General features: G+C 35.3%; 1 long non-coding RNA gene across 1 annotated transcript; it reads right to left on the minus strand.

The window, feature by feature from the left end:
* Positions 1-7854: 7854 nt before the first annotated feature.
* Positions 7855-8557, minus strand: LOC127952232 (uncharacterized). Its single transcript, XR_008152858.1, has 3 exons — positions 8387-8557; positions 8153-8206; positions 7855-8059 (listed from the first exon to the last, which is right to left on the minus strand). It is a non-coding gene; the product is annotated as an uncharacterized LOC127952232 (long non-coding RNA).
* Between the last annotated feature and the right edge of the window lie 4993 nt (positions 8558-13550).

Here is a 13550-nt window from a genome sequence, read left to right on the forward strand (position 1 = left end):
CCTTGTGTTACTCACTCTCTCTTTCCTTTTCTCTCCACAGGTATCAGATTGGACACAAAGCACAGTTAGTTTGCTTTGAATAGCTCCCACCTCTGGGCTGAACACAGCGTACCGTGCTATCTCCGGAGATCTGAAGCACGCTCATAACATATACGGTACTGAACTAGGCTAGAACCAGCAGTCTCCTTGTCCTCCCGCGACGGAGTGCGTGAAGGCGGGGGTTTATCTGACAGGACACACGGCAATACACAGCAACCCACAGCAATATACAGCACCACGTCAAAATTATAGGTTTTCACAGCACGAAGACTCACCCACCACACTCAGTGTACGAAAAGGACACCCGTCTTCCTTCACTTCGCTTGGTTCGGATCTGGCGATGGAATATGCGGCCTAGCTAGTGATGTCGTCGTTGTGACTACTTCAATAAGTATTCCTTCGGCTCTCCCACCACGCTATATTAGGGGTAGGGCCGCCCTCCTCCTCCTGGGGAGATCTACACAACGCCAGGTCAATATACAGGGCACTTTCGGCTTGCTCTTAGTACTCACATCAGTACTAATTCCAATCCCCTTTTTCACGTCGTCTCAATTCGCCGTATAATCCGTTCACTTCTCAACCTTTAAGGTTCGCGATGTCTTCACAATCATACAATTCCAGCCTGAGGGAGAGAGAGAGTTAGACAGCCACCAGCAGCGCACCAAGACGGGCACGACACAGTGCTTCACACACACCAGAAAGAGCTCCCAGACTGTGAAATAACTTGGCCTTAAGTACTGCCTTGTCCAGCGTATCCTCCAATCACCAACCGCTGTCCCTAACTAGGCACAGGTGCATCGAATTCCCTGATTTTCCCTCTTACGGCGCTACCGGAAGTTCCGGTGTTCTGTTTTTCTTCCGGGCGGAACCAAACTTCCCGAATTTTGGTTCCGCCCCTAAAGATCGTCACCTTGTGACATATATATTTTTGTCATTTGTTGTTGAAAGAAGCTTTGAAATCTACTGCTCTCTGCTTCTTTACGTGCTTTCTGTGCTTCTTCCTCTGCAAATATATTTAAATTGCACATTAATAACAGTGCTAGTTAATTTTAAATATTTAACAAATTATTAATAAATTGATTCATGCAGTCTATTGGTGATATAAGCTAGGTTGTTAAATTTGAACACAATTTAATTCAGGGATTTTCAGGTTAGATGGCAATTAGATTAATTGGACCACTGAGCAACAGTCCAGTTGTTTTTCTCCTTACCCCAGGTGAAATGCTTCTTCTGATGTTTTTTTCTGGTGCAGGAGTGTCTTGGTTCTATGAATGTGACAGCTGTAGCTTTTTTCCTGAAGACGTCTGAGTGTGGTGACTCTTGATGCACTGACTCCAGCTTCAGTCCACTCCTTGTGAAGCTCTCCTAAGTTCTTGAATCAGCTTTTCCTGATAATCTTCCCAAGGCTGTGGTCATCCCTGTTGCTTGTGCACCTTTTCCTACAACACCTTGTTCTTCCAGTCAACTTTCTATTACTGTAATTTGATACAGCACTCTGTGAATAGCCAGTCCCTACAGCAATGACCTTCTGTGTCTTCCTCTCCTTGTGGAGGGTGTTGATGATCGTCTTCTGGACAACTGTCAGGTCACTAGTCTTTCCCATAATTGTGGTTGCATGTTCTAAACTAGTTGAAGAGGTACGCAGTATTTATACTCAAAATTAATCAAACTAATCAAGCTCAAAATGGAATATTCTAATTTTTTGAGATACTGAATTTTTAATCTTCATAAGCTGTAAATCATAACCATCAGATTAAAAAAAGTGCAATATTTCAGTTTGTGTGCAATGAATCTAGAATATAAGAAAGTTTGCTGTTTTTAATAAAATAAAAATAAAAATAAATAAAGACCTCGTCCATGATATTCAAATTTTTTTAGATGTACCTGTAAATAATTCTGAGAACGTACGTTGATAAATAAAATAAGTAAAAAAGTTAAAAAAAAATAAAATAAATTGGCTCTAAACATTCATTGTCAAAATTATTCATCCCCAAAACTCAAATTTGGTGCAGAATCTTTTATTCTTTAAAACCACAAATAAACGCTGTCTATAAGTGTTTAGAAGCTTATGTCCCATCTCTACTGTAATCTTGGCTAATTTCTCATCCCTCATCTGAAGTTTGTCCACCCTTAAAGTATGATTAAACACAACGCTATAGCATTAAGCTGTGAGGTCAGTCAGTCGTTTCCCATCATGCTTTTGGTCAGCGCAGTCGGTGAAGAGCAACGGCGCTTGACTGCACAATCACACACTTTTGTCCTGTCTGTGTTGTTTCACTACTTACACAATTATTCAAAGTATAAAACATTGTTATTTACTCATTGGTTCAGACAACAGTGATGCTGTCTTAAATTCAGCATGCATATTCCTAAACACTTTGACAGTGCTTTCTGTGTGAGATGTGATTGTTGGCATATTTCTATAAAAATCTAAAATATATGTTTGTATTAAAGTAAAAGTAGAATATAAATACAGCTTTCATATGGAATTAAATAGAAAGCACTTTGAGTGTCTTGTTCATCGTATGTATGTATGTTCATATAAAATCAACAGAACTGAAATGATATCATGTTTCTTAGTAACACAGCACGTGAGCGTGAATAAGGCGATATCTGCCTTTGATCTCGTTGGCATCTGTTCTACTTCGAGAGGTCAGAAATGTTGATCTTGACTGCGTTTATTTCACTCCTCCCTCACTGCAGCCATCTGCTCTCTCCTACATTATTTCTCTCTCGTGAGGGGATGTCTCGAGTGTATAGATGTGTGTCGTGTTACAGATGGATGGATGTGCGCAGTGTGTGAGAGCTTCAGTGAGGCGTGGCTGCACAAACTCATTCTTTCATTTAAAACAACAACACAAAACCAATAATCAGACATTATCTGTAATTAACCTTGACAAACAATAGTACTGCCTACTGTATGAAAGAATGACGAATAATAAAAAACAAAAGTCACAAAGTCATTCTATCATGCAATAATCATCCTCCATAACGGGTTACACAGTCTCTACTCTTCAGAATGAGGTCCACTTCGGATAGGCGTTAGTTACAACCTGACACTTTGTTTGTTTGTTTGTTTGTTTTTCATTTTCAGTTTGTGAAATGTCACAACATGCCCCATAGTGTGGGGCACACTGTAACATAACCAAGTAATAGCTTCAAATAAGTAGCCTATTATCTTATATATTATATATTAATATTATCTGGAGGAGGGGAAATAATAACATTTTCATATAAGATAATGACACATGTAATAATTATGGAGTAAAAAAAGTAACATTCAGACACACACACACACACACATCTATGTAAGCTATATGACATATACATATGATATATATTTGACATTTTTCTTTTGAATCAGCATTTTTTATGACTAAAGTGATTTTTTTTTATGGCAATTTCTATAACTGACTCATTTTCACTGCCATTGCCAGTAAAAGGCTTCACATTTGAATAACAAAATTAAAAACTCTTTACATAAGAAAATAAAATAATAATGATTAAATATATTCTATTAAAAACACATTTCTAAATTAAATATTACCTTCTCAGGGTTACGATTTCAAGTCAGTTCTGAAACAGAATTTAATAAGAGATGTGGTTAGATTCTGGCGGATATCTGAAAGGTTGATTAATTAGTAAAGCTGGTTAGATGGAGATCTTACCCGATCTGTGCAGTGCCTCTCCTTGACGCGCCTTGATGGTTTAGAAAGCGAAAGAGCATGAATGACGCGCACGCGCACGTCTTGAGTCTGTTCTACACAAACAATCAGAGAGACAGATCCTGAAGGGCTTCTTTCCCATCTTTGGTAACGCTTTAGATTACAACCCACAACATTCAGCGTACGCATACAGTACAGGGGAATAATGTGCAACATTTGGGGAATAAAGGGGTAACAACTTGTAAAATTACAAATCATTTATACTGTAAGTATTTTGTAAGTATTACGTGGTACGATCTAACAACAATCTTATGTTTAGGAGCTATTTAAAAAGAGGATATTATTTTAAAAATTAAATATTGGTATTTTATTATAGGCCTAGATATTGTTTATCCACTCTTTTATTGAATGATGGAGATCACTGAACATCTAGTGAAATTAGTTTCTGCTTTGATTTATAAAAAGTTTAAAACGCTTGGTTGAAAGTTGCATTGAAATATTGTAACGTTTATTGATGTGTTGCACTTTAAAAGAGTTTTTAAATACACAATACAACACACACACACACACACACACACACACACACACACACAAAACTATAAATATTTATCTTGATGTTAAAAATAAAGATGTCTCAGAAGAGAGAAAAATAATAATGCTAAATAAAATGTTAGAAATAAGTGTATTTTTTAACATTATATTATATACAGACACATACTATAATATATACTAAATTCAATGTTTTTAAAACATCAACGTACAAATAAACCACTGTAGTTCTTTCACAAATCCTCGCTAAAAATGTAACCAACATTTTGTTAACTTTATTGGTGTGACAAACAGGGCAGAGACAAGAGGAATGCAGGTAAACCAAGGGTTGTGTTATTGATTAGTGATTGTAGTATTCGTGTGATTGGGGTCTGGTGTGTGTTGAAGGAGGTGACTGTGCTGACGTGAGGGACTGGGATGTTTTCCAGTTGACAAGCTGCACTGTCAAAGAACTGAACTATTTGAACAGTCTAGGTAAAAATATTGTTTAAAGGATAAAACTGTCACCTTGAAAATGTTGTTACCTTTATTGACAAGTCGACTTTCATAATCTTGTCACAAAACTGATGATAAACATCATTTGATAACTCTCATAATAAACTGATTAAGACTGACAACAGGCCAAAAAATAAAAGATACCTCTCTGGATCCTATGTACTTGCGTACTAACTAACTAACTGAAATGTAATTTTTTTTTTTTTTTTTTAAAACTTGAATTTAGATTAATAATATATGGCAGAGAACTGATACTCTGATAATATGCAAAAATAAAAAATAAAATAATAATAATAATAATAATAATAATAATAATAATATATGTAAAATAAAATATCTCAGCAGGGTTTATTTATTAATTTATTTCCTCATTTTTTAATATAAAGTTACTTATAATACTTTTTTATCTTTATTTTATAAGGAACTTACTTGATGTGTGTTCAGTGTTGTTTTCTGTCTAACAGCCCATACAACAGAAAATAACTGAGTGTAGATCTCATCAACAGATCAGTGTGTAGTATATAGATGATGTTTGGTTATTTTATGTAATGCTTTATTAGTTATTATAACTATAAACTAGCATTCCCAGGGGATTTTTGTGTAACAGAATGCTTTAATAATCATGATGAAAACTTATGTTATCAAGGACACAAGTTCATAAACAGACTGCTAATAAAGTTTACGTTAGCTGTTTAGATGTAAACAAATAGCAAGTTGACACACAAAAACACGCATAGCATAACTAATGAGTGATTTACTGATGTGTACACACCTGGAAAAGAGTTCCCTTTGCATACTACACTCGTATTGTAGTACTTTTCAATATGGGGAAAAGTCCTTTTTCTCAGATTTTTGGAGTCTTTAAATCATGCACTGTAAACCCTGATAAGTTCACAGAACTCAAAAAATATTTTGTAACAGATTACACAAAAACATTTAAGTGATGTTTTTAAATGTTTTAAGTTTACATAAACTTAAAAAAATTAATTCCAGTTGACTTAAATTATCTCAGAGTTATCTTAAATAATTATATTTCTGAACTTATAATTAGGGAGTAATTCACTCATAATTTTATCTATTTTTCAACTCCTATAATGTGGGAAATACACTCAAAATTAGGCTTTTGCTGTCCATCCTCAGTCTAACCACAGGCTCTACTCTTCACCACAACGGTAACACTACAAATCCAACATAACATAAATCTTTGTAAAATCTAATATAACACAACATTTATGTATTAACTTATGTCCCTCTATGTTAATCTTGTGTAAAAACACACAAAATAACACTTAATTTCTAAATTTATTTTCCTTGTTTTCTGATGCAAAGCATGCTGGGAACTAGAAAACACAATCATTTTAAGTTCACCTCACTACAACAAATTTTTGAGTTAACATAACTTATTTAAATTAAGTCCAATGAACTTTCGTTATTATTTGAGTGCAATTAACTAATTTCATTTGATTAATTTCACTGTTCGGTTTTACAGTGTGCAGTGACACTGCACGACAATGGTTCGTCGAGTTTGATAGAAACTAACCAGTGGCTGAGCGGTGGCACCATGCGAGCCTATGGTGAGCTCGCCTGAACCTGCCGAAAGCAGGTGGAAGCGCTGGAGCGTGAATGACACTGCTTCAGCTCTGCATCCCATGGTGATGCTTCTAGTGTACCAGGCCAAGCTCATCTGCACCATGGACGAAGTGGGGCACAGCCCTACCACATTTAAGGAGTTGTGCAGTGCTACGGACCAGGCCCTGTGCTACTAAGGCCACTGCCCAGGCTATTGGGAATTTGATGGCCAGCTTGGTAGTGTTGGAATGACACTATACGGGCGGTAGTCTCGGCAGCTCGCAGAAACAATGCTGAAAATTCAACTTTGCATCACAGGAATAAATTATATTTTAAAATACATTTATGTAGAAAGCAATTATTTTAAATTGTAAAAATATATATTTTTTTAATTACTATTTTTGATGTACTCAGGATAAAATAAATGCAGGCTTGGTGAGCAGAAGAGACTTCTTTAAAAAACATTACACATCTTACGATTGAAAATTTTTTGACTGGTAGTGTATATATAATATATTTAATACCCCAATTTTTAATATTAAAATCACTGATTCAACAACTCACTCATAAACCTACTTGACTTGTTTCATTACTGGATGAATCCGGGTTTTTGAACGATTCTCTTGAAGGAAAAATAAATTTTTAAGTGACTTGTCGCAATCGACACAAACGTTATTTCAATCGCAGTACTTTCAAAAGGGGATTTGCTCTATTTTGATCGCTACAATATAGACATCAATGTTTATATCTGAACTATAAACTTTATCCCGGTATTTATGTGATATTATAAATGACCGTGAGACAGAAATAATACTGTGTAGTTGAAAAGACAGTTCGTGAAGATGTTTCTTAACCAAACACGCTAACTGCTCTCTCTGTGTCAGCGGCAGTGCGAACATGGATCTGATTTGTTAGACTTTGCAAAAGGTTTAATAGATTCGGGGAATTGTTGTCATTTAGAAATGAGATCGAGAGGGTGTCTGAATCGAGATCACAATCTTTTAACGATTAACCGTGCAGCTCTAGCGCTAACATCGGTTAAGCGAGTAGGAGACTTACAGATGCTCTCTGTGAGTTTGGGCCTGTCAATCCAAGGTCATTATTATTATTGTAATTTTTGGAAAGGTGTGTGAGAAATTGTGATTTATAGTTGGTCACAATTGTGATTGGTAAGATAATGTGTAATGAATTAACATATTTCTCAGCCCAACTATTTAATACTCTGTTTTATCAATTTATAGGGTTACTATTATGCATAAATAAAACACTTATGGTTGTATTTTATCTCAGTATTTCTGCCCCCCCCCCCCCCTTTTTTTTGTAACATATATCATCAACATCTTCACTAACAACTACAGTTTAATTTATATAACTATATTAACCTATATAACCTTTATTAAACTATATAATTACATTAACCTTAAATATAATGTGGACCAAAAATATTTGTCATGTCTTTTGCAGTCATCATCTTCTCAAGGTCCAAACTGTTCATAAACTTCTGGTCATGTGACAATCTGAACTAACCATTTGACACTGCACATATTTAAATGATATCCTTTATTTTCCTATATTTGCAGAAAAATGCTCTAAAACATTATGGTCATTATGTTGACTGGTGGGATTATCACCTTTGCATGTCAAAAAAAAAAGAAAAAAAGAAAATCAGATGGTGCTCATCCCCTGGACACTGAACCGATTCACTGAACTGATTCCTGGATGATCAGATCATCACCAGATCCCTGTGAGAAACACACACATCATTCGTCTGATTCAGCTCTTAAATCATCATGTGATTCAGTGAATCAGTTCATTTATCAGTTTGATTCACTCACCTGTTGTCTGGAGGTTCACGCTGACGGATAACCTGTGCTTCCCTTTGAAAACACCTGAAAACACAATCTGATTACAATTTAATATACTGTATATTTAAGGATTGCCTGTTTATTCAGAAAGACTTTAAATCAAATTAATTCTCTGTTGAAGATGATAAAATAAATGAAACTGTGATTGGTGATGACATGAGCGCTTGTGAACTATAGTATAAGATATAATGACTAAAGAATCACCTGAAGATCCTTCTCCGCAGCAAGAAACAGATCAAAACCAGAAGAACAATGAGAATAAGAGCAGAAATCCACCACCACTGATCTGAACAGGAGAGAGACAACACATTCAGCTGAACGACTGAATACATACACATCTGATCAATAAAAATGATCAATACTGAAACACAGAAGCACAGGAGTTTACCTGAATGATGGAGATCTGGAGTCACTCCATTCAGATCATCTTTACAAACACACAGTGATGATAAATATGAGTCAATATGAGAGAAAAGAGTGAGTGTGAATCAGATCTGTGAATAATCAGACGTTTATCAGCTGAAACTCACCTGAGTTTGGAGTCACTGCAGTTTCATTCCTCACTGAAAAACAGATTCACAATCATCATGATTCACTTGAAGATTCACACTAGATTCAGTTCAACACAGAGTTTACTGAAGTGTTTCTCTCACCTCTGAAGATGGTGTCCAGTCTGAACTGAGATGAATGAAAGAGCATCATTAATAGTGTTGATGAAAGATTAAATATGAGAATAGAGAAAAACATTTACTCCAGAAGCATCGCAGCGGATCTCGTGACGGAGTTGATTCACACAGTGAGACGTGACGAGACGATCAGAAGAGACAGAAACCACAGGAGCAATCAGTTTCTGAGGATCTGATGGATCTGCTATCAGACGCCCGTCCTGAACAAATCAGACACATCAGATCATGAGTGTGTGTGTGTGTGTGTGTGTGTGTGTGTGTGTGTGTGATGCAGTGGTCTGAGGACAGAAACACACTCTCACCTGTGAGTACCAGAGCGGTTCACAGTCAGACTGATGGAAGAGAGTGAATCTGTCAGCAGGAACTCTGAACTCAAACCCGTCTCTGATCTGAATCTCATCACACGTCACATTCACACTGCGATCCATCATCCAACACTGACACACACACACACAGAGAGAGAGAGGGGGATTTCTGTGTCAAATAAACTTTCAATTATTGCCAACTTTCTATTTTAGATGCACATTTACAATGATTGAAGAATGTGTTGAAGCATGATGCAAATATCTCCAAGAAAACACAGTTATTCATGTGTGCTATGTTCAATCTGTCACCATCCACCAATGCAAAAGACCAACAAAATACATACAAAGATGGCTGCTTTTGTGTTCTACAGAAGAAAAGAAAGTGATGAGGGTGAGAAAATGTAAAAAAAAGACAAAAAGAACCTTATGCAAACTCTTTCGTGTCAAGTTTCGTTTTTATCCATGGATCCCCCATTTAGAAGCTGAATAGTAGCCAACTATCCGTTCATGTGAAACGGAAGCACACAGACACAAACACGTGGTGATAGTTTAGACATTCGTACAGTACACAAGTGATTTTCCTCTGTTTATATGTGCTCGGTCTCTTTTCTCACCTCATGTCAGATGTGAAAGAACTGTGAAAACAATTCTTAGAAAGTTACACGACTCCAGCAAAAATGAGTCTGTGTGAGGACGTGTCCTTCCGCTGTCTTTACACAGATCACAAGTCCAAAACAAAGCACAAAACAAACACAAACCACAACATTAATAAACGTGTAACCAGTATTCTTGATATAAAATTATAACACATATATAACACAATATAACACATATTCTTGATGTGTTGTGTTTTTAACAGGAAACGCCCAAGTGGTTTCCTGCCTCACACATTAGTCACGATCACACATTATCTTAAAATAAACTGAGGCTTTAAATCCAGCTCACTGTCTCAAAAAAGGACACGGCGCAGAATCCAGATTTACATACATTCACAAACAGATTTGATCATACGAATCCAAAATCACGCACCAGTGCAGTGCATAGTCAAAACATTTCTACACCCTTTTCTCCTCTTATAGAAACCTGTTCAGCAGAGGTTGCTGCATATTGAAGAGTAACTGGTAATTGGTACCTGCAGAAAGAAGCTCGTCAGATCATCAGTCTTTTACAGTACAATACATGAGTTGAACACAGCAGGGATTAGTATTCATTATGCATTATTTCGTTTAATACAGCATTTAGTGGAGAGATTAGAACAAAGCAAAGGCGGGAGCAGCTAAAAATGGTGTCCTGGTGCTGTGTGGGTGGCGTTTATGCTAAACCATATGCATCACGTCCGAAGATGCACGACTCTAAACGACTCTGGCTGAACAGATCATGAACCAGAAGAAGCCTGATCAGATTAAAAAAAAATCCATTTGAGCCTTTTCGAGGCTTTGAGGGACAACAGTTATAGAATCTGTTGCATGGTATTTTAGGTCAAATAAAAATGTATAGGACTTTTAACACTGTTTGCTTAAAGTTGTGTTTGATGAGAAATAAAAGCAGTATCAGAAGGTCATGTGCAATCACTTGTGACACTAAAACTAATTCCGGTAACACTTTACAATGAGGTTCTGCTAGTTAATAATAGTTAATGTATTAACTAACGTGAGCAAACAATGAATAACACATTACAGTTTTTATTAATCTTTGTTAATGTCAGTTAATGAAAATACAGTTGTTCACTGTTAGTTCATGTTAATAATGCATGAGTAAATGTTGAAATTAACATTAGCTAAGATTAATAAATGTTGTGTTCATTCTTAGTTCATGTTAACTAAAGTAGTTAACTAATATGAACATTATTGTAAAGTGTTAACCATATTCCTTCTGTGTGCAAACAGACTTGACAATAAAGCTCTTTCTGACTTCATCACACAGTTTGTGCTTATATTACATGTACAAGACGAGCCTAAAGAAAGCCTTTTTAATGAGAGTTAAGGTACACATGTTTAAAAAAGAAGGTAATGAAATAAAAATATTCAGTGAAATAAGAAAAAAAATATTGCTATTCAGTTAATTTGTTCGAATCAGTTTCTTTGTTGTTGTTTTTTTTTTTGCTATTTAGTTTGTCTGAAATTTGTTTCATTAGGGCCTTTGTGCTTAAACGCGGCCTGTAAAGTCAATGCTGGGTCATTGCAGCCGGGCAAATAATATAAGAATAAGAATACTCAAAAATGAACACTATTAAAATACAATAGAATAATATATTAAAAGAGATAATTGAATACAGGAAGAAGAAAGAATAATGCATAAGTGGTAGAAATCATATAAACCAATAAAAACCTACTGTGCTGCTTTGACACAATTTGCATGGTAAAAAGTGCTATAAACTAAAACAATAAAATACAACTGAGTCTTTCTGTGTTTGCTGTTTGCCTGACATCAGCACTCTGATCAGGCCTGGTGTTATGTCCTTCATCCCTGTCTGGGCCTGCAACCTGACCCACCTGACGTTAGACTGAAACTAGTATTGATAAAGTTGATTAAAATAGTCATTTCTTGGTGAAACGCTAAACTGCATCTTGTTCATCTGCTTCAGGGTTAATGTTGGTGGTATGCAGCAAAGAGTCTCAGTGTGTTGTTTTCTCACTCCCATATTTGGCACTCTTCCCAGATCTGATAACACCAACAGTTCAGAGTATGTTTATCTGTTGTTTTAGTATGGTGGAACTGGATCACCCAAGGTCAGGAGCAAAGACATTGGTTAATAGAATGGGATTAAATACATAAAGGATATTTGTGTTGTTTAACATTTAATTATTGCAGGTTTGCGTCATTTTCCAAGTATTATGGATTATATTTCTTCATTTTGAGGAATACTGAATCTGTGTTGTTTTATTTTTTTAGTGAGTGAGCTGAATTAATGCATATTCACATTTAAATCACTCGCGATCTCATGAAAGATTGGTGATAATCAATTAAATTCTCCACGCTGCACAATGACTCGCTGATTTACAACGCATCTAGTTATGATGAAATGATTCGTACTGAACTGAACAACTGAATAACAACAGCAACAACAACAAAACAGCTTAAAATCTCATTCTAACAATTCGTTTCGATTCTCATTCACAATCTTGTGATTCGATTTGATTACTGATTTGAAGCAATGTAGATTATTTAGGTTTTTTTTTTGGGTACAGTACATGCCAAATTTTCTCAAGAAAAAAAATGCTGTAAAATATACATGAGAATCATTTGTTACTACATTACTATAATATTGAATGTTAATATTACACTTTAGTAAGTTAAAAAATAAAAAAATAAAGTTACAATTGCTTAATAATATTATATGCATATTACTGTGTGTATATATATATATATATATATATATATATATATATATATATACACACACACACAGTATGCTCAATGCTTTACTTAACAAGCTATGATGGTTTGTGATTAGGATTGCACTCAAAGTTAGATACTAAGTGGTGTGTGTTTATCAGTATCAAATAAAAGTAGACTGAGAGAGTTCAAGAAGCCGAATAGTTTACAGTGAACCCACTCAACCATTCTTCCTGGAGACTTAGTATACAAGGCATTTCCTTGAACTTACATCCTGGTTTTATCTTCAGTGCTCTTCTATTACCCAACATCTTCTGAATGCTCTGCTGTTTTCCTCTTCAGTGAGTAATTAATGGTACCATTCACAGCCAGACTTCACCATGAACATTTTTTTGATCTGATGAGTCTTGCTCCTCAACACATTTAAAGGTGAATTTTGGTAATAATGGTAAACTTCAGTGATCGGAAATATCTTTTTTTTAGCAGTATTACTATAATTAGCAAAGCTATTTGTTTGATTAACCTGTTAACCTGACAACCCATTATGGGACTCACAGCTGAAAGTGCTCTACCTAACTTATAATTGTAACAGTTTAACTACTTCAGTGTGTTACAAACATAATTGTGGTGTCTTTAGAAAGAAGACTCTTTGAGCTTTACTTTTTATCAACCAGATTTGATAATGCTCAAAAATATTAAAAGTTATAGACACTGAAGTGCGTTTTGAAGTGACATTTTTTTTTACCACACTTAAATATCTTTTTTTTTATTTGATATAAAAATACATGAAATGAGTCCTGGAGTAACCTAGAAAAGCAAAGCCAAATGTCTTATGAGTTTCTATTTCAAATCTGAATAAGATATCATGAAAAATTAGACTCCTTCAAATATTTTTGTGAGACTATGTCTACATCCCCCACCCCACAAATATAAGAAAATATATTTCCCAATAGTATTGAAGGCTTCTACAAATTATTTAGTCAGTAAACATACCACTGCATAGTTTTTTCAATTATAAAACACTAGACAGAAACTTAGACA

Source organism: Carassius gibelio, chromosome B3 (genome assembly GCF_023724105.1).
Source record: "Carassius gibelio isolate Cgi1373 ecotype wild population from Czech Republic chromosome B3, carGib1.2-hapl.c, whole genome shotgun sequence".
In the NCBI taxonomy this organism is placed as follows: Eukaryota; Metazoa; Chordata; class Actinopteri; order Cypriniformes; family Cyprinidae; genus Carassius; species Carassius gibelio.